Source organism: Notamacropus eugenii, chromosome 1 (genome assembly GCF_028372415.1).
Source record: "Notamacropus eugenii isolate mMacEug1 chromosome 1, mMacEug1.pri_v2, whole genome shotgun sequence".
NCBI lineage: Eukaryota > Metazoa > Chordata > Mammalia > Diprotodontia > Macropodidae > Notamacropus > Notamacropus eugenii.
In genome coordinates this window covers 457772656-457795547 of record NC_092872.1, presented here as the reverse complement: position 1 = coordinate 457795547, position 22892 = coordinate 457772656, and the positions used below count along the sequence as shown (strand labels likewise).

Sequence of the window (22892 nt, the reverse complement as noted above, 5' to 3'; positions counted from 1 at the left end):
TCACCCTAAAACCCCCACCTTCATTTTATAGACAATGAAATGTAGACCCAGAAACATAAAATGACTTGCTGATATACTTTTGTGATTGTACTTTTATGTAGTAGAGTCCTGAATGATGATGCGGCTGACCTAGGTACCTGTTAAAAGTTGGCCCAAACCAATCCCAGCTATCAGCCTGGGTAGATCAGACCACTTGACCTATTGACCACAGTGTCGCTGAAAATTCCTGAATCAAAAAAAGAAAAAGGAAAAAGAAAAAGGAATTGGCAGCTGTTGGAGGGTATTGAATAGATGGAAGTGGCTAAAATATTTTTAAATGGTTTTTTCCACTTATAGGCAAGAGGTTATATTGCAAGTTCAGTGCTAATTACAGTTATTTACCAAAGGGAAAAAAAATCCATGTGAAAGAGAAGAAAATTTGGTTCCAAAAAATGTGCATTGGTTTCTGCAGCCTGGGCCAGTTTGTGCCCATCCAAGGGTGCTGAGATATGAGCTTTCTCTCTATAGTGTGTGAAGTGGGCAAAATAACTCACAGGTGTCAAAGGCACCAAAGATTTATACTTGTCTGACCTATGAGGAGATAAATCTCAGTTCTTTCCTTATGGCCATGAGACATGCCTTTAAGTGTAATGAAAATTTAGCATTTTCTCCTAATTGTCTTCTATAATTTTGCCAGATTTATTAAAATAAGATTTTCTGGGGGTTTAATTTTTTTTTCCTTTTTACTGGTAGATTGTGCTCTTTAGTATCATTTTACATAATTTAATACAATTTGTTCCATCCATTGATTTTCATGGGGATACAAGCTGTTCGTTTGTGAGAAAGCTGGCATAGGAGTGAGTGTTGGCAAAGAGTCACCTCCAGGAGTTTATTCAGATTTCAAAGTTGTATGGGGGCTTCGGCCATTTTGAAGCAGATTAATTTTCTGTTTTGCTCCAGATCCCCTTTTCTGGTGATTTTTTTTCCCCTCGTAAGGCTTCGGCCCTGGGCAGCAAGCTGCCCTTGTTCAGCCTGGGAAAGCACGGGCTGGATTTGGGAAGTGAGGGTGCCTCTTCTCAGGGTGTCACACTGACTGAGAGAACACAGGTGTTTCTTAATTATTTGTGCAGAAGGAAAAGTAATGCTGAGCGGATGTACTGTAATGATTAGAACGCTAGAGATGACAGGCCAGAGAAAGCCGGAGTTGCTTTTCACAAGAACATTGTTCTCCCTCAGCCTGCTTTGTTATCGAAATATATCAAACTCTATCTATCATATTTCTTGGTGATGTTTCTTGTTGTTTCTGGTTTAAATGGATCCATAGATTATTAAGAATCTGTCAAACTACTCAAATTTTAAGAGAGACAGAGACAAGAGAAAATGAGAGAGACATAGATAAGGAGATGAATAGACAGAGACACCGGAAACAGGGATAGTCAAAGAAACAAAGAGATACAAGAAGGAAGGAGGGGAAGAGAGAGTGAGAGGGAGGAGGACAGACTGAAAGGGAGAGAGAGAGAAGGAGGGAGGGAGAGACAAGAGAAAATGACAAAGAGATAGAGGGGGAGAGAGAGATATGGAAGGGGAAGAGGGAGACAAAGAAGTAGAGACACAGGGAGAGAAAGATAGAGATGGAGGAAGTGAGAGAAAAACAGAATAAGAAAGGCATGGAGAGAGAGAGACAGAGATTCAGAGAGAGAGAATGAAAAAGAGGTAGAAAGAGGAAAGGAAGGAGAGGGAGGGGGGCACGGAGGGAGGGATGGAGAGAAAGAGAGAGAGAGAGAGAGAGAGAGAGAGAGAGAGTGAGAGAGAGAGAGAGAGAGAGAGAGAGAGAGAGGCCAGATTGTCAGTGATGTGTCAAGCCAAAAAAAAAAAAATCCTTTGGCCAGAATATGGTGAGAAATTCAGCATATCCCTTTTCGCATTGTTGGGGCTCATCTCCCAGCCCTCTGAGGCCTCCCCAAAGCCTTTCCCAGACAGCTACCACTTGCTTTCTTCATTATAGCCTTAAGACTAGGAGACAGTATTGTATAATGGCTAAAGTTTTGGACTTTGAGTTAGGAAGACTTGGTTTAAAATCTTGCTGTCTGGCACTTGAGAGCTGAGTAACTAGTTGTCAAGTAATACAGTCTTTCTGAGACTCAGTTTCCCCATCTGTAAAATTGAGATAACAATACATTTAGTACCTACCCTGTAAGGTTATTGTGAGGTTAAAATATACACAAAGTAATTTGAAAAAAAATCTGGTTACATAAATGTCAGTTATTATTGTTGAGGGAGGCAGAACAAGGGCATATAAAAGGTAACATCCATGCTCAGCAATAGAAGCATATGAAACAACTCCTTCAACTGAGTTTTTCATCCCCTTTGGATCTTCTGCTTTGGCTGTTAGGTCCTTAGTTCCTCTATAGCAAGGACTGTTTCCATTCTTACTTCTTTACCCCATTCTCCTCTTCCTATTTGTCTGTTATATAGAAGAATTATTGACTCAATGTGGGAATTGAACCTCCTTCCACAAAGGATTTTAGACAACCCCATGGACCTCATATTGTACTGCTCTGTCCTCTCTTAGTCTCCCATCTGGGGAAGTCTTGTCTAGCCCTAGAACTGGAGCTTCAGAGATAGGGTCTCCTAGAGAAATGAGTCAGATTCCTCTTGTAGAATCAAGAAGCCGAATATGACTCCACTGATCTGCTCTGTGGAAGATGAAGCTTGTGTTTGATGTATGAATTGTCAAGGGTGTAGGGGGAAATGACCAGGAATCCTCCTTCTTTAAGGGAAGTTGATAAGGCTCATGATTACTTGATTTCTGGCTCAGTAAGAGTCAAATCAAACTGTTCCTTTTATTGAACCCCTATGAAATAATAGGCACCTTCCTGTCACCATTCTCGCCCACTATCCCTGCAAAGGATTTGCAGAGGCTGGAGATTCTGGATGTGTCACCCAGGCAGTATAGGATACAGCCACTTCTGGGGTGGAAGCCATCCTCTGCATGTGGGCAGCCCAGACAATGATGAATAATCTATTCCCTGGAAACCCTAGGGGAACACTAAGTAGGCCAAATGAAATGATCTGAGCTGGAATCTATCCAGGACACCAGGGCTAATCCTTGTCTCTGTGCTGAAAGAGCCTTGGGGTCCAGAGTAACTGTAACTGGTCACAACCTGAATGCTCTCTGCCATTCCAAAGCTGACCCTATCCCTTATCAACTCCCATTTCACCTCCCCAGAACTCCATGGAAGCAGGGCTGAGGGAGATGGAGTGGGGATTTAGCACAGGAAAAAGTAGGCAGAGCCCTCTGATTATTCCTACATGTGTTAAGAGTTTGCCCAGGATTGTCTGTCATCCAGAGACACCCAGCACTATCTTTTTGATCTTACAAGATATAAGAAAAATCATAGCCCCAGGGAAAATGGTCTTCCTTCCTTCCTTCTTTCCTTCCTTTTCTTTTTTTCCTTTCTCTCTTTATCCTTCCTTTTCCTTCTTTCTTTCCTTCTCTTTTTCTTCCTTTGTTCCTTTCTTTCTCTTTTCCTTTCCTTTTCTTTCCTTCCCTTCCCTTTATTTCTCTTTCTTTTCACTCCTTCCTTCCTTCTTTCCTCCCCCTCTCCCTCTCTTTCTCTCTTTTTTCCTTTCTTCCTTCCTTCCTTCCTTTCTTTTCCTTCCTTCCTTCCTTCCTTCCTTCCTTCCTTCCTTCCTTCCTTCCTTCCTTCCTTCCTTCCTTCCTTCCTTTCTCACTTTTCTCACAATGGTGGAGAAATAAGAAATAATAGACATGGTTCTTATATGTTCAATATAACTGCCAGCATAGAACTTATAACTTTTTTTGTGCTGAAAGAGACATCAAAAATTATCTAGCTCAATTTCCTTATTTTACAGATGAATAACTGAGTGTAAGTGATTTTTCCAGGATCACACAACTATTTGGTGGCATATCTCCACTAGAAACCAGGTCTGTTGTTTCCCAGAACAATCTTCTTTCTATTCTATCACATAGAATTTAAAAAGTACTGAATTTTAACATCTACCTGAGTGTAGCTTATTGTGAGTAGGGACTAGTATAATAGAAAAGACACTGGATTGGGAATCAAAAGACCTGCGTTCAAAACCTGGCTCTGCTACAAACTCCAGGGTCTCAGTGAATCCATCTATAAGATATGAAGTGATGGACTAAACAATAATATCTATGTTTTCATAACTAGTTCAGTGCCCAACACATAGTAGGCACTTAGTAATTACTTGTTGAATTGACTTAAATTGACTGATTTTATAAGATTCCTTGTTCTTCATGTCCCTCCCTTGGGGTTTTCTTGTCAAAGATACAGGAGTGGTTGGCCATTTCTTTCTCCAGCTCATTGTATAGATGAGGAAACCGAGGCAAACAGGATGAAGTGACTTGCCCTGAGTCACACAGCTAGGAAGCGTCTAAGGCCAAATTTGAACTTAGGTTTTCCTGACTCCAGACCTGGTGCTCTAGCAACTTTGCCACCTGGCTGCCGTACATGATTCCTTGCATAGCACTAAATCTTATAGTCCTGTGACTGTTTTTTGCACTTCTCTCTATTTCTCAAAATTCCCAAAGGAGCATACAGTAGAAATGAAGTAGATTTTGATTTATCTGATTTTGTTGACATAGGAAGGGTATTTGATTCAATGCTTTACGAAGCATCATTCATTTATTCATTCACACATTCATTTAACAAAATCAAGATGGAAGCCTGGAGGTGTCAGAAATGATTATGCATCTGCTTGGAATCAGCTACTGGCAGTCTTTGGTGACCATGGCTCACAGTCAATTAATTGGACCCAAGAGATTACTGACCTAGCTTGGGAACAGTTAATTTACTGCATAACCTCTAGGAAATTGGCTAAAATTTCTTTTTCTCTTTTTTTTTGTGGAGCTTTGGTGAAACTTATCAATCAACTCACTGAATTTTTCTCTTTTGTTAATTTTTTTGGAAGCAATGGGATTAAATGGCTTGCCCAGGGACGCAGGTAGTAAGTGTCTGAGATTGGATTTGAACTCAGATCCTCTTACTCCAGGTATAGTGCTCTATCCACTGCATCGCCTAGCTGCGTTGTCACCAAATCTTTCTTTCTCGTGTGCTCAGGTTTATGCTAGACCCTTTGGAGACACATGAAAAATAGAAAATATACTTCCTGCATTCAAGAACTCAGTCTAGCCTACAAGAAAACAATATCATGTAAAAACATATGAGAGCAGCACAAGAAACTGATTATATTCCTTTAAGAAATGTTGAGTGTAATGAATACAAAGAAGGGTGAAAAGATTTATACAAACTCATGCAAAAGAAGAAAAGCTAGGAAACAATATACAGTGACAATAATAATAGAAATGGAAAGTATACCTACAAAACAATATTGAGTGTTGTTGAAGTATAATAACCAAGTTTGGCCCCAAAGAAGCAATATAAGAATGTATCTTTCTCACTTATTTGAAGAGGCAGAATGTGGAACACTACATATAATGTTTGACGTTCTTGTTGTTTGGGTTAGTTCTGGGGAAACACTTTTTTCCATTTAAAAAGTCTTTATTGGAAGAAATGGTAAATGACTCTCTAAAATAGGAGGAGGATGGATATAATGGGAAATCACATCCCTCACGTGTGAGGTGTAAACACAAGATATCACGAAAATGATTTGTGCAACGTAGAGTGAACTGCGGGCACCAGAAAGAAAGGACATCTACACAGTCTATGTAAAATGACCATGCATCCATCTCTACCCCACCTTTGCTCTTCTTGGTTTTACCACCGTTCTGTAAAGAAGGCTGGGCTATCCCCTCTCTACAGAAAAGCAAATCACCAAAAATTCCTGTTACCCCAGATCTAATCCTCCTGTTTGCAGGGGGTTGTCATGGGTCTAGCCTTCCATTCTTGGATTGTCTGTACCCTTAGGACTTAGGTGTGAAGCTTTGTGCTCTGGGGCTAGGCCAAAAGGCAGGTTGGGGTGCCTGGGAGAACCCCCAGATCAGTGCTGCAGGTTATGAGGTCTAAACGCCACAAGCAAGTTGCCTTTTGATTGCTCACCAAGCCAATTGCTGAAAAGCCAATTTGCAAATGAATCACATTTATTGACACCTTCTGGATCAAATAACAGATGCATCCTGTGCTGTTCCATGTGATCAGCACAAGAAGAAATCCTAAAGCTGTTTCTGTGGTCAAAACATAGCTTCTTTTTTCAGTAACAAGCCTTCTTCTTGTTTAGATCTCTGGTTAAAAATAAAGAAATAAGGTTTTCCTCTGTGGCAGAGGACTCCAGGTTTTCCCAGTACCTTCACTTACAGACTTACTGGGCTCAGGTCTGTCTTGGTCCCTGGGATAGACAGCCAAGCATTCTTTCTGCTCTCTCTAGATTCGTTGCTTTTTGTAACCCCATTGAAGCAACCATGAGCCTTGCTCTCTTTTTTCCCTGGCCATCTGCTTGAAGCATCTGGTAATCAGGTGTAAGCCCCCACACCCAGAGCACTCATGCTTAAATTTGTAGCTACCTTGCCACCCACATTGGCTTTTGTTTCACTGCCAACACATACCTCTTTGTGTGCTGGAAACCGGATTTGGGATTGAAACCTGACTGTCGACTCAGTGAAATCAGGATGGCCAGGGTGACACTCGGGCATTCAGAGATCAGTTCCAGTACCTCTATCTCTTCATACCTTGAAAGGTAATCTTGCCTATATCACAAGAGGAGGCAAGAAGGAGTGGCAGGAAGAGCACTGGGCTGGGTATCAGAAGACACAGGTTTTACTTTGAACTCTTCTACCAGCTGGCTGTGTGTACCTGGGCAAGTCCCCTCTCTTCTATGGATCTTCTTTTTGTCATCTGTAAGATAAAGAGCCTGGATGAGCCAGTTTCTGAGGTCCTTTCCACTTCTAAACCTCAGTCTTATGAATGGATGGTCTATAACTAAGGTTTTTGGTAGTGCTTTTGCAGTGTCACTTTGCTAGGTGGTACAGTGGATAGAGTGCTAGGCCTAGAGACAAGGAAGATCTGAGTTCAAATCTGGCCTTAGACACTTAATAGCTGTGTGACCAACACCATGTCACTTAACCTCTCTGCCTCAGTTTCTTAATCTGTAAAGTGGGGATAATAATAATGATAAGTGGGTTATGCAGATGAAATAATAGTCCTACAATGTTAGCACAGTCCTGGCACATAGTAACCATTATGCAAGGATTAGTTATTATTATGCATTTTTGATCTTTGTTACTTTCAGAAGGAAGATGGGCTTCTGCTAATTGCAAGCATCCAGGAATTTTTAAAGGTTAAGAAGGGTGTTATTGCTTGGTGTTCTCTTTTGCCAATTGAGTAAGATAATTCTCAAATATTTTGTTCTTCACAGAGAAGAGGCAAACTCACAAATTTTCCATATCTCATGTATTTATTATTATTTTAAAACACCATGTGAGGTAAGCAGTGCCAGTGTTATTACCACCAATTTTACGAATGAGGAAACTGAGGCCCATGGCAATAGACCTATTTAGTGGTGGGGCAGGATTTTGAACCAAGTCTTCTGGTTCTGGGACCAGAACCCTGTATACTACACCATCTAGTCTGGGAACCTCTTTTTAACACCTTTATCTAATAAAGAGAGAGTCTCTTCCAGTTTAGTGGGAAGACATGAATGGGTGGTAGCTGCTCAATCAACCTAATTTTCATCAGCTCTTACACTCTTTGATGGGTGTGGTGAAAAAAGATCTGGGAAACCTTCCTTGGACTGCCATCTTTGTTTCTTTCTTCCTCCCTGCCCCACCTCATCTTCCTTTAAGAGCTCAATTCCCTTCTTTATTTAAGAATTTCCTCCGATCTGTAGCTCATGCAAATACGGGAGAAAACTCGAGGAACAAAAGCAACTTGGTTTTCTCCAAAGTTCACTTCCCTTTTCTTCTGATGACATTCTCCCTACCTACCCTAACTGGTAATGTTGAGAATGAGAGATGAACCTGGTACTTAGACCTCAAGCTAATCCATGACCAAAGTGAACTCTGTTCCCCCAAACAAATCCTAGGGACTTGGGCTGTTAGATAAGTCCTTCTGTTCACATGGAAATTGGAGCCCACAAACGTCTCCTTGCCTCATTCCAACCTAGATGGCTCCCAGCTGTGCACACAGGTTCAAAAGGCCAGTGAGTTCCTCAGTTGTCAAAGTATACCCCTACTCTGTATGGAACCATGAAGCTGTACTTACACACAAAGTCATAGGAAACTGGGCTTATTTGGGGCTTTTGCAAGTCCATCTTTATGGCTACATCAGACCACAAATAAGAAAGCATCTAATATAAAGTGGGGATGGCACCCACAATTTCCCTTTTGACCACTACTCTAGAATATTATTGTATCAAGAAATCTTGCTGGAAAGGCAGGAAAATTTGGTTCAGAAAAAAAAAAGTATCATCACTCCTTCCAATAAGCTTTGCCAATGCTAACAGTCAAAATCAGTTTGATGTTGCTGAAGTCACTGGCTGCTCAAATTAATGAGAAAATTTGTTCATGAAAGGTGCAGAGGAAAAATAACAAAGAGTAAAAATTCCAAACTGATCCTATCAGTCAGCCTCAATTCAAAGGTATTTTCTTTAGATGGTAGGGGAGATTGAATTCATGGTTTTAGGGGTAGGAGGGGTTGGGGGAAGGAAAGCAAGAAGAAGGGTGTGCATAAAATGAGAAATGGTTACTATTACCATGATTACTAGATGCAAATAAGCTTTGTGTTGCCCACAATGTACCTGCCTGTAAATCTCTCAGCCAGTCTTCTTTCTCCAAGCCTCTTCCCAGTGCAATGCTCAAAAAGAGAAATATGAGATTCCAAATTCAGACTTTTTTTTGAAACCCAAAGATATGCATAGTTAATGCAATCCTTTATTGGGAAAATATAAATGACTTAGTGCTGTAAGTCTTGGGCACTGGTATGAAAGGCAGAGATTTTTCAAAGGTATGGAAGAAACCAATATTCGTTTCAGCCTTAATCTCTCCTTTGAATGAGTTCCATGTGATTGCTTCAGTACATCAATATTAGATTTTAAACACACAACAGAATGGTCTTTTGATTCTAAAGATGTGATTTAAAATTTTTATTTAACTAGCACATGGATGTAACATTTGGTGCTATTTCCTATATAAAATATTGACTGACTCACACCTATCCTCACACACAAACACACATACACATGTACCTTAGTGTAGACCAATGGTCTAGATTATGATAAAGTATCTCTTATTCTCCCCTTGGCCAAATTTGGCTATTCATTCATGCTGGCACTGAAGTCACAAATAAGATAGCAAGGTCTTTCTCTCTAGCGTGTAAATTGGTTGAGCATTTAGAAGAGGTCTTATTGGCTTAAGTCACTGAGCTGGCTTCCTCTGATTGTTGTGCCGTAAGTTAGCAGGATAAGTTTGACAGTAATTTAATTTTCATTGACAAATGCTGTCATAATATTGAGGAAGAAGTGATATATTGTATCAACAGTGGTGGTCGATGCTCAACCAGTCATATGGACTGGACGAGTTTACCATATGCTTGCTACAAACTTGCCTTGGAAAGCTCTTGCTAAGCACTTGACAAGCTTAAGATACTAGTCAGTGAAAAACTGATGAGCTTGGGCAGCTCTAGTGAAGCCTCATACTTGCTCATGCTCTAGGTGAGAGCTTGGAATCATTTCCTGCAGCAGCTGATGGCTTAACTGGCCTGAAAGCCTTCCTTTCCCTTACTTAGCTGGGATCCCACAATATCCCACACTTCAGTGCTCACCAAAGCAGCCAACCCCATGCAGAATAAGAAAGGGACAGCTCTTTTTAAAGAGCTCCTTGAGCTCCTGAGAATGCCAGGAGTGGCCAAACAAATTCCCTATTTACTACTGAGTTAATAGAATGTCCTGAGATGACAAAGTAACATTGATTTCCTTCTGGTTCATGTTGGAAAAGAATGGGTTCTCTCCATCTAAATCCATGGAATATGCCTTTGTACATACGTGTCTGTGAAAAATGCTTAAATTGTGTATGTAACTTAGATAATACAACCAGAAGTATGTGTGCATGTGTGTGAGCGTGTGTGTGTCTATGGCCAAATTCTAGGTGAGAAAGTTGGTTGCATAATTCAATCAGAAGTGTGACCTGATTCTGTCTTAATCAGCTGTGTTTCTTTAGCACTGAGCTTATTTTAATTTAGTTACCGTACATAGATAAAGTAGCTGATGAGTAAGGTCAAACAATATAGGAAACTATGTATTAGTGTGGGAAGGAGGGGGTTTATGTGTGTATTTATCTAGCTACCCATCATCCCTGCGCATATTGTGTTGGTGTCATTCTCTGACTTGCCAAGTATGCTGGGACATCAGATTCTCTAAAGGATTCCCTTCTCAAAAAAAAAATCTAAGTAAAGAAATGGGCATATGGCATGTATTGGAGATAGCTCAGCATTGGCACATGCTGTCCACTGTGGTGAACAGGTATCTCTACAATAAGGCTGATTCTTTGCACCACAGTCAAATAGTCATTTATTTGGTTTTTTTTTTAATGGGGGGGAGGAGAGGGGGAACAAAGAGAGGGAGAGTGTTCAGTTCAAGACCAAAGGAAGTGGGCATGGTTACAACTGTGCTCCAAGATGGCTTTATGCCTGAATCAGAAATCCTCCTTCTTGGGGGGTCACAGTTAATTTCAGCTCTGGTTCCTTTTCTCCTGAGATACTGTCTGGCCTGAAGGGAGGTGGGATAGAAAGGAGGGGTGGGGGAGTTCCAAAGGCAGGAAGTGCCCTAGTGGTCTTCAGAGCTCTGGAGGATTACCAAGAGTATCCTTGGTGTGTTTGGGGCTGGGAGGGGAGGGAGAGAGAGAGAGAGAGAAAGAGGGAAAGAAAGAGAGAGAGAGAGAGAGAGAGAGAGAGAGAGAGAGAGAGAGAGAGAGAGAGAGAGAGAGTATTCATTTGAAAAAACAGGGCAGATTGGTGGAGCAGCTGCCCTCCTTGTGGATGGCATAAGTTTGTGGATGTGTAAAGAGGAGCTTCAGGACTGCCTTGAATCACCATTTCATTACAAAGACAGCAGATATATACACGCATCCATACGCTGTCACTTGGACAGTGTTCCTGAAAACAGCAGGACACTGTAAAGAGAGCCTGCCTCTTCTTTGCCTGCTGGGTTCCTAGCATCCTTTTAAGCTGCTTGCAAAGAGTGGGTGGGCACAGCATAGACCTGTACAGGAAGCCACCCAAAAATATCAAGACAGTAGGCCAGGCAGACTGACAATTCTGTACAGGGAGTATGGTGCAGAAGGAGCACTGAATTTGGAGCCGGTGACTGAGCTCAAATTTTAGCTCTCCTGCTTACTATGCATGTGACCCTCTGCAAGTCACTTCACATTTCTGGGTCTCAATTTCCTCACCTATTATGTGAAAGGGTCTCTAAGTGTTGGCCTTAGATGGCCTCTGAGGTAACTTCCATTTCTAAATAAATGATATGATAATAATGTTCTTGATTTAGCCCATCTAAGCAGCAAATAGATGTCAGAGTGGTATAGTGAATTAAATGCTAAGCTCAGAGTCTGGAAGCCTTGAGTTCCAATTTTACCACTAACTAGCCGTGTGGTCTCAGATAAATCTTTTTCCCTTTCTAGACCTTATGTTCTCACCTATAACATGAGGGAGTAGGACTAGAAGACTTAAGGTCCCTACAGTGTCTTCTAAGGCCCCTTTCTGGCTCTAAATCTATGATCCTGATCTATGATTAGGATGATGAACAGTTAGAATTAGAAAGGATCATAGACACCTTTTGTTGTTGTTTGATCCTTTGCAGTCATGTCTGACTCTTCTTGACCTTATTTGGAGTTTCCTTGGCAAAAATACTAGAGTGATTTGCCATTTCCTTTTCCAGCTCACTTTATAGGTGAGGAAACTGAGGCAAACAGGTGTAAGTGACTTTCCCAGGGTCACACAACTAATAAATGTCCAAGGCTAGATTTAAACTCAGGAAGAGAAGTCTTCCTGATTTCAGGAGGGGTGCCCTATCCACTGCGCAACCTAACTGCCTAAGTTGAGCTTAGACTCTAGAATTTTAGAGTGTAGAAAAATAGAAAAGAAGACTCAGGGAGCTATAATATAATGGAAGCCAAGACAGAAAAATCAAGGAATTAGGACAGCTACCTTTGACGTTTATTATCTGGAGTTCTCTTAGCAAGTCATTCAATCCTATGAACCTCAATTTCTTTACCTGTAGACAAAATAATATCTATATCACAGGGAAAATGGCAAAGAAAACATTTTTGGCATTGTTTAAATGCAAATAATCATAAAATAATTAATACTACTACTATTACTACTAATAGATCCAGTGTCTGTACTTGGACTTGGGAGATGAGACCTGGGTTTTAATCCTTGCTCTGTCCCTACTCACTGTGTGACCCTGAACAATTGTTTTCACTTCTCTGGCTAAACTAAGCTAAACTAAACTAAAATGGCTAAACTAAAGTTTCCCCATTTGTAAAATGAAGGGAGTGGATGAGATAATACCAGGTCCCTTCTCGCTCTAAATCTCTGATCTTGTGATCTCCAAGGTCCTTTCAGCCCTGACATTCATAACTCTTGATATTCTCTTCCTTGGAAATAGTTATCATCTCCCTCAATAAGCTACTGGAGAACATCTCGGGAAACTTTATGACAAAGAAGCTTCTTTTAATGTCTAACATAAATCCCTCTTCTTGGAGCTTAAACCCCTTCCTTCTTGTTCTGTCCTTAGTGAGAGGACAGCTTATCTCTTTACCCAGGTAATAAACCTTTCATCGTTCGAAGGTATTCATTAAAGTCACCTCTCAGCTTTTCCTTCTCACTTAGGCAATATCTTTATAACACAAGGTAAAAATTAAGCCAATTTCTCAAATAAAATGATTAGCTTGACAATCATAGGCAAAAATATCTGTGTTTTTTTCATATTATACTACCCTACCCTAGTCTTTAGCCAGATATGTAGATATAACTTAAATTATCATTTTTTTTCCTTTCTAGTAAAATCAGAGATCAGTCTGTGGGAGACCCAAAGACTTGTCCACTCCAGGCCAGTTCTGACCCTTGAATCAAGTTGCTTGACTAGAAAATCTTACTTTCAAACAATCATTCAATCAATCAACAAACATTTATTAAATTGCTACTCTGGGCCAGACATTGTACTAAGATGGTGTTAGGGATACAAAGGAAAAGCAAAAATAGTTCTTGTCCTCAAGGGGTTTACATTCTAATGGGGTTGGGGGAGACAACATGGATCTAAATCAATACGTAAAAGATAAGCACAAAGTAGATGGAAAGTATTAAAGGGGAAGTCACTATTTTCAAATCATGTTTTTATCCTTTACATTTTTAATTGTGGATTTCTAGTAAATCTGCCTGGTCTCACAAGCTTGTCTTGAGATTTCAAGACTGAACCAGACTCCTTTTCTGACCACAGTTCCTTGACCCTGAGCCTGAACTCTGGGCATTGGTAAAGAGAGGCTTCATCACAGGCAGAGCTTGGAGAGGTCACTGCCTTCCACTTGCCTAGTCTTTGTTGCTACCAGTACCTGATCCCTGGCTGTTTCCTAGTTTTTAAATATTTCTCATGCATCTGCTGTGATATATTCTCTGGTTTCTGATTTGGTTCAGCTTTTCTTTTTGGTCTCTGATTAGGATGGATGTAAAAGGATGGAGGGAGAGACAGAGAGAGACAGAGACAGAGAGACAGAGACAGAGATATTTCCTTCCTCACATCCTATGTGCTATTTTCTAGGGAAGACCTCACTTCTGTGAGAATGTGACTGCAGATATGATCTGTCCACAAAACATCAGATTTCTACCACAGACCACTACTCTGTTGAGAAATGTCAAGGTGTTAATGAATTTGTACGGAGAAAACAAAAGAATCTTTATTTTCACTAACCTCTAACTCAAGTTGAGCATTTCCTTTGATTATGAATTTAGGCAACGAAGCACAGTGGCATTAGCAGTACTCATGACTTTGTCACTGATAGAAGTCACAAATATTTTCGTATTCCATTACAGTCGTGGCAAAGATCTCAAAATATCATTTTCACTCATCATTACTTTGAAATTACTATAGTTATTAGACCCACTGCTAGATCTTGGTTTTCTTGTAATAGACTGTATTTCAATATAATAAATTTCCTTGGTAATTCTGTATATTTTATTTTATGCATTCAAAAACACAATTCTGAGAAGGCATCCATAGCCTTCACCAGCCTGACTATCAAAGAGATCTGTCTAAAGATGGTCTAGTGGCATCCAGCTAAAGGTATTGCCATAGTTAAGTATTTTTATGAATTTTTTACTAACCAGTGTCTCAGCTTTTCATGGAAGGTAGCTTTCCCCTTTCTTAACCCAGTCTCTTTTCTGTATGGTGGATAGAGCTTCCTTACCTCTTGGAGATGGACTTTTTGCTGAAGAACCCCCAGGTAGTGTTACCTAACTACAGTGGAGAAGACTTCTACATAATTCTCGCTACCAAAGGCAGCTCCTGCAGCTTTCAATCAGCTCTCATTTATATTTGGTTGCTTTGTGGCTGCATGTTTTCTCCGTTCCAGAACCATAATTATAGGCTAGGGGATAGGAAATGTGGTTTCATAGAAAGAGGAACTCTTTGCTCCAGACTTCCATAGAGGCAGTGCAGCAGGGGCATTCATTTAACATGGGACAGATGGTGGAATATCCCTGATAGACCCAAGAAATTTTGTTAACAGTAATCATTGTTATCACTGGCCCCCTTGCTGGATCCCTCATTCTCATAGGACTGTGTATCTACAGCTGATAGGAAAGCCAAAGGCCATCTAAGCCAATTTCTTTATTTCACAGATAAAAAAAAAAAATAAGGCCCAGGGAGATTAAGTGGTTTGCCTACTGTCACACATCAGAGGGGAGATTGGAATTGAGGTCCTCTGACTCAAGGCTCACTTCTTCCACTGGACTATGCTGCCTCATCATCCCATTGAATTAAGCCTAAATTCAAAGCTTTGGATTCGATGCTATCGGGAGTTATTAAAAAAAAAGACCCCTTCCCTTTAGAACCTCCTAGTTAAAAAGAGGAGACAAAATAAACACATTTGAAAAATATGCAGAAACATATTAAACAACATTTAATTCACTGAAGTAGCTTCTATGTCTTCAGGCCTGTGGTTAGCACTCTGAGGAATACCCACAGTAAAGCAAACAGTCCCTACCCTCAGGGTGTTCAGGGTCTAGTTGGGAAAATAGGACATATACCACACGTGACTACAACCAAAGTCAGGAGGTGCTGACTGAGGGGTCCAATGAATGCCTGAGACATAAAAACATACCATATTTCATCAGTAAAACAAAATGTTATGTATGTTTTCCACCTGAGCGAAAATCTACTTAATCTCCCCAGAGGTAGCCTGGGATTATTATGTGCATACCAGGTAAAAAGTACTGTGCTAACACCTGGAGAGACACAGACAAAAACAAAATTGTCTCAGCCCTCAAGGAGCTTACAGGCTACTTGGAGAAGACAACGTGTATCCAAATGAGTAAGTATTAAGTACAACAAAATAATTTTAAGAGAGAGAAAGGAAAATAACAACTGGAGAACCAGGAAAGGTTATAGAACTGTGCCTGAAGGAAGCTAAGGATTCTATAAAGCAGAGGTGAAGAGGATTGTGCATGGCAGGGGCGTGGGGGGCAAGCAATTCTTCTAGGCCACAGAGTCAGTAAATGGAATACCAAGTAGAGAGAACAATTATTTTTAAAGACTTGAACTTTCTCCTTCTGTGGCTTGGTCCCTCCTGCCAAGTCACAGAGAGGCTGGGCAGATGTTAGCATTGCGTAGAGGTCCCTGGAAAGATTGTAATAGGGACAGAGACTGTGGGAGCTTTTTGGGGGATATGGATTGTTAATGAGGAGGTCATAGTTTAAAAAGAGTGAGGAAATAGCATTTCATGCTGGAGGAAGGACAAATGTGAGGACAAAGAATCAAAACCAAATGTGTGCTGTGTGAAAGATAAACTGGACGAAGTACAGGTACACCTTGTTATATCCTATTACTGACTGGCTAAAATGTCCTATTACTGAAAAATGTTAAGACTAAATTTTGGGAAGCTAAATTCTAGGTATGCACTTGGGTGTGCTTATAAAACAAAAACCCTATTTGTCATGCAAAGCATCCTTTTATAAACAAATCATCCTTCTTATTTCTGTAAGTTTGCATTTGAAAGAGGAAGGTGCAAGGTTAGCCATACCTGAGACAAATATAAGCTGTTGAATTAAAATGATGGCTACAGATATTTCATGAATTTTTTTCATGTTTCCATCACCTAGTGAAGAGACCACTGGTGAAAATATGACAGTCCTGAGTTGCTGAGGAAGATCGTTGTTGTTCATCCTTCTTTTACAAAGAGGACTAATGACATCATGAGGTGATGACTTGACTGGCTTGTGAATTGGATTTAACCGAGGTAGAGTTGCTCAGTCATCAGCCTCATTCTCCCTTCAGGGTCATCAAAGTCCAGTGGCAAGACAAAAGCCCAAGGAATAAAGCATTTTCTATTTGTCTTAGGTTCAGATCTGACCGGAAGCATTTTATCTTCTCAGAATTAGGATTTTTTTGTAACCTGACACAGCCAGCATAGGGTAGGTCCTGGGGAATCCGCTTCCTCTTCTGAGGATTTGGAGAGCAGAACTAGTTCAAGGCCAGTAGAACTAGTTTTGAGAAGTCTTAAAAGTGTGGTGGAAAGTTCAGTTTATAGATCAAACCTGCTGCCTCTGCTGAGGAGACAGATATCCAAGTTAAAGTAGAAGATTTGGGGAAATGTAAAGTCTAGTTATATTTTACAGAGAGGCAAAAGGAGAGACCACTGTAGTCTCCTAAAGTGAGGATGGGCAGAAATCCTCAGTTTGGTCATATTCTGGGATGGGCCAGTTCTTCGGTCAAAGCAAGGGGGGCCGCTTTATGTTGAAAGGGGTCTAAATCTGTATCTGAGGAACTAATAATTCATGATTCATCCGTATGTATGGAGAACTTGAGTGGAGAAATGTCTTTTTTTAGCATTACATAGTTGGTAAAATAACAGTTAGAAATGATTCTCTTATTGTGGCATCAGTGAGAAGGGAGTTGGGCAGGAAACTGTTTCCTGCATATCTGTCAGGTGCCCAATTGATACCTATGGATGTAGAATCTGAGCACAAAAATTTAAATTCACTTCTCCCCCACACCCCACTTTAATGTCAGTACTAAGCAGCGTTAGTCAATTGAGCCTTAAAAAAAAAATGCAACATGGCAGGGAAATTCACATCTTAAATCAAAAACATGTTTAAGGTATTTACGGAAACTGATTTGATTGTATAAGTAAAACCAGCTTTGCATAAATTAATAAAGTATTTGCACGGGGATAGCTCACTGATTACCTTGATCCTTGGGAATTCAATGTTAAGAGCTGTTCTCTTCCGCTGGGCTCACAAATCTTACTTTTTCAACAAGGTTGGGTCTTTGGCTCCAGTTTTCCAAATGGAAAACTCTTCTGATCTGATCACTTATTTTGCGAAGTATTATATTTTCTAGTGTCCTTTCCAAATCATCAGATTTAACAGGAAGAAAGAAGACAAAGCAAAAACAAAACCTCTCAGGCTCAACTATTTTATTTTGAGGTCAATTAAAGAGACATATGAATGGCATTGGCTATGGGGGTTGTTTAAAATTTCCCAATATGTTTTCCTCAGTATTTAACAATTGAGATTTCCCTAATTTTCATAATGTTGATATAATATTTAGCTTATGTTGGTTTCTTAATTTTACACATGATAATTAATTTTATCTTACTGACAGATGATCCTCAATGAATGATTTTAAAGAGAAAATACAGACAAGATTTTCTGTTATCGTTCAAGATGTCTTATGTTCTTAGGGTCAGTTATCTTCAAGTGAAGTTGCCGTATGGCTTTAGTATCTCGGCTCTCCTATAAGTGGAAAATTTTGTTTCCATGATAATAGAGCTTCTCAAAGTATATTTGTTTGGAAATCCTTGTGATTTAGGGAGGAGGACTTTCATGAAAAAGCTGAGCACTTTGTTTTCTGACTTTGTTTTTTCATTGAAAATGATCACTATAAAAATGGGCAGTATTAGTAGCATTGCAAACACTACATAGAGTTTCTCATTTCCTTACAGTTTTGCTGAGGACTACTCATCTATTCTCCATGAAAACATGTGAAAGATGATAGTGCAAAAGGAGACTGCACCATTAATAAGCCCATGCTGTTCTTCCTACCTGTTTGAATGCCATAAACAAATTTCAGCCCTGTTCTCTTTTGACCTATTCCTTAGGCTATCATTCGATTACCATTTGGCTTTCTTTAGAGAATGATCTGTGCTTGCTAGACATGTTCCTGTTTTCTGTTTTCTTTTATTTTTCCTTCTTTTCCTTCTCAGCCTTTGTATCATAACTATCATCATCATTTTATTTATTTATCTATTTTTGATTCAGACCTGTGATCTCATAGGTGCTAGGAGACTCTCTGGCATAACAACTTTCTTTACCTAGACAGACCATAGATCATGCATCTAGAGCTAAAAGTATTTCAGAGGTCATCCAGGACAATTCATTTTATACATGAGTAAACTGAGGTCCTGAGAAGCTAAAAATCAGCAACTTAATCACTAATTTAAAGTATTAGAAAGTTGCCTGAGGGTACTTAGAGGTTAAATGAGTTGTCTATGCAGGACACTTCAACTAGTATGGACTAGAATCCAGATCTTGATCTGAGAGATGGCCGTCTGTCCACTAAGCTCTGCTATTCAGTAATGAATGCATTTCCTGAATTTAATTACACGTAAAAGGCAAACTTATTGTAACGATGTCTTTTAAAAGGAGATTTCTTAAAATAGAGAGAAAGGAAGGAAGGAAGGAAAGAAGAAAAAAAGGAAGGAGCAAGAAAAAAAGAGAAACATAGATTTCAGAATGATTGGTTCAGCCATTTTGATGTGCTGTCATAGGAATGTCACATACATTGTCCTCTAGATGGCAAGGTCACTTTTCTTTTTCGGGAGTTCTATGTTTTCATTCCCCTAGAATCGTAGATCTGGATTCTAAATTATTTTCTAAAAAATAAATGCTGCACAAGTCATATCTTGGCAATAGTGAATAAAAATATAAGCTGGGAACAATCTGTATAGAAGATAAAAGGACTGTATTTTGTAGATTTATAACTATGTAAAACATGCCAAAAGAAATTTCATTTGATTCTTTTCTTTTTAGAATAGTCTAGGGGAAAGCCTTATGAGAAGTTATCCATTAATGACTAAATCCAACCTAGATAGTTATTAAGACTACCTTACAACCCAGAGCATCCCATGTGATGTCATATCTAGGTTCTGTTGGCTACAACTTTAATGCCAAACATCAAATGGTGTCCAGTAGATTTACAGTACCACCTGCTTGAGATATGTAAAATTCACACATGAAGAACATTTACTATGCTCAGAAATCATTCACTTGCCTGACAGGCTTCACTTGCCTGAATCCCTATCTCCACTTTTCTGGTCACTGAGTGTTTTAGCTCCCACGTATCTATCCCTCTCTGTGGATTGTCTTTATAAGTCTAGCTCTATTTCATATTCACTTGTTGCTGGCTTCGACCTACGCTTGGAGAGCTGTGCTGGATTTATTCCTGCCAGCCACTAAGCAAATTCTATGTACTTTAACATTTCAAAGAAATCATTTAGACTTAACTTAGTTTTGAGTCCGAAAAGATGGTCGTTTTGTGCCTTCGTTCTCCTGGGTCACTAAGCAATCCAATGATTACATATCCTAATTATAATACCATCCAAATCCTGATGACAATGGAATCCAATACAGCAAGCAATTCGTAAACACCGAGATACAAAGACAAAATGAAACCAAATCCCTGATCTTAAGAATCTTACATTTTAATGGGGAGATACGTCATATAAACAGACAAGATTAGGTGTGATAATTTGAGCAGAGACAGAGCGCTCTCAGCTGGGGGATCAGAAGAGGTTTCTCATAGGAGGTGGCACATGATTGGAGGTGAGAAGAAGTACATTCCAGGCATGGGGGCCAACTTGTGCAAAAAATACAAAGGCAGAAATAGAATACTGAATTGAAGTTACAGCAAACAATTTGGTTTGGCTAGAGCATAGATTATGTGAAGAGGAGAAATGTGAAATAAATTTAGATGGGTAGGCTGGAGTTAGACTGCAGAAGAATTTAAATCAGTGGTTTCAAGCTCAGAAACCGATTCCTCTCGACTGCATATCGACTTAGAAAATCACAAATTAACATTATCTTTGTCTTACTATGTGTTTATTTATCTTGCTAAATATTTCCCAATTATATTTTAATCTGGTACTGGCCCTGCTAGACAGGTTTGTGACCCAGCCCATGAGTCTGATACCTGTGACTTAAAAGATAAGGAGGAAGGAAAGGAATAAACACCTATATAGTACCTACTATGAGCCAGGTAGGTATTATCTCCATTTTATAGATACATAGCTTTTTAGTGTCTGAGTCTAGATTTGAATTCAGATCTTCCTGACTCCAGATCCAGCACTCTATCTACTGCATCACCTTAGGAGAAGAATCCTCAAGCACTAGGGAGCTATGATAGGTATTTGAGCATGGTTTCAGGGGTGACATGGTCAGTCTTGTGCTTTATCTTATCTTTTTTTACCCCAGTGTTGTCTGTACTTATAGAAGGGTGAATAAGGTAGGGTTTTGTTTGTTTGTTTGTTTTACCAGTGTTGTTTCTCACTCTTTTCCTATGGAATCAAAGTACAAGTTTTCACTCATTGTCCCATTTAGACACCCCAGAGCTATGTGTGGATGGGTGAGTGCGTGTGTATAAGGTAATGCTAGTGAGGTCCCCTGCTTCAGGGGTTTAAGCTCATACCCCTTGTTCTCCCTCTCTTTACTTCTAAAATAAAATAAAATAAAATAATTTGGAGCTATTCTCCTCCCCCACATCTTTGTCATCATTTCATATTTCATAAACAGTCACCATATTTCCCTGAAACCTTCCCAAATTCTATCCTTCTTCTCAGCATCAGTTGGCTCCTTCACACAACCCCTCATCCCACCCCCAGGTTTTATGCCTTGGGGAAAATTTCATCACATTTCTTCTTCAAGGTTACTGATGCACTAAGTTGTTTTTTTTTTAAAAGACAAGAAAAAAGAATTAATTTTAAAAAATCAGATCTTGGGAAATTCCAGCAGTCCCCTCCCTCTATCCTAATCTTTTCGTGTTAATGCTCACAAATACCCTTTGCCTTCCAAAGCCAAGACAATTCTTCATTCATCTTCTACCCCTCATCCCTTCCCCCCACCCCCACCATACACAAACCAAACTTCCCATCACTGTAGATTAGTCTTTTGTGAGGCAGCACATCAAAAGCTTTCTTAAAGTCCAAGTAAATTATACCCCTGGCTTCCCTCTTCAATTCCTTTTTGTTACTTTTTTCAAAATATTCTATTAGTTTTGTTACGTATGATCTCCCTTTTGTGAATCCATGCTGAATATCTTTAATTAAATCATAACTTTCCCTATTTTGTCCCTGATTAGTGTTTCCAATATCTTCCCCACTGCTGAAGTCAAGCTTACTGGTGTTTAATTTCCTTGATCTCCCCTAGAGCCGTTATTAAATATAGGTGTTACATTAGGCCTCTCGTCCGTTGGTACTTCTCTTGTTTCTCAAGACATTTTTTAAAGGCATTTGCTAATCGTTCCCCTGTCTCCCTGCCTCCTCTTTTAAAAGAAAAAAAATTCTAAGATGGTTCCCATCTGGTCCTGGAGTTATCAGTCTTCAGACACTCTAATTTCTTTCTCACCTGTTCTGCTATGATTCTGATTTCCTTCAGAAATGTTTTCCCCTCTCTGGGAAATGCTTCTCTGCTGCTGGCATCTGCTCTCATCTCCCTTTCATGGACACGGAGGCAAATAATTAATTTATTTTTCATTTTCTCTAGAAGTAGCCACCTCTTATCTCAATAAATCATTCCCTCTGTCTCTTTACATTTTAAGGGGAATCATTTTGAAAACTAGCTCCAGCACCAACTAGCTAAGGCCTGGATTCAAGAGGCAGTCTTTCCCCTTCAAAGGATTGGTACCATCTTGGACTCTGAATTCAGGGCAGGGAGTGTTGACCCTTCGATAGTAAAGCTGATTCTGATGCCATTGGCTATTGCAAAGGGGTGCATCACATGCTAGAGGGGCCTTAGTGGAACTGCATACAAGAGGAACTTGGCATCCACTCTGGTGAAAGATACTTTTCTTGTGGCGTTATAAAGTTTTCCACATGTGATTTTGGAGATCTTTCATCTGAAATCAGTTTAAACGTGGGGGTGTACTTTTAGTGTAATCATGTGTGTTGTCTCTAAGCTTTGCCTGGACTTGATACTTGGAGGGTGCTATCTCTTTGTCTCTTTGGACTTCTGGCATTACTTTGTACATTATCCTGAATCTTCTTTATCTTGGGGACCTATTCTCAGAACACAGGCTAAAAAGTCTGCCCACATGGAAGTCATCCACATGCTTGTCTTCAGTCACACGCCTATGCGTCTGCAGTCCAAGAGTTGCATGAAGAGGTTTTGTACCCACAGTTTGTGTCTCTCCCTTAAGGGAAAGTCTATTTAAATTCACCTTTCCTTCATTTCATTTGCTATCAGACATTCAACTCAAATGCCACATAGTGAAGCTTAGCACTCACATCCTTTAGTTGTGCATTCGAAATCCAACAGAAAAGGCAGATTCTATCTTTAATTTAAATGCCACTAAGTCTATAGAAACCAGAAATATAGGGGATGGAGGGGTAGAGGACATGATGGAATCCGTGCAAGAAAATGTATTACATACCTACAATATGCTAGGAATTGCATGTATTTAGCACCGAGAGTACTCCAAATGAAAAT

The 22892-nt window shown here is 39.8% G+C and overlaps 1 protein-coding gene across 8 annotated transcripts in view; it reads left to right on the top strand.

Moving 5' to 3' along the window:
- ZNF536 (zinc finger protein 536) overlaps positions 1–22892 on the top strand; it is a 597265-nt gene that overhangs the window by 486641 nt on the left and 87732 nt on the right. The gene's annotated exons all lie outside the window — the stretch shown is intronic.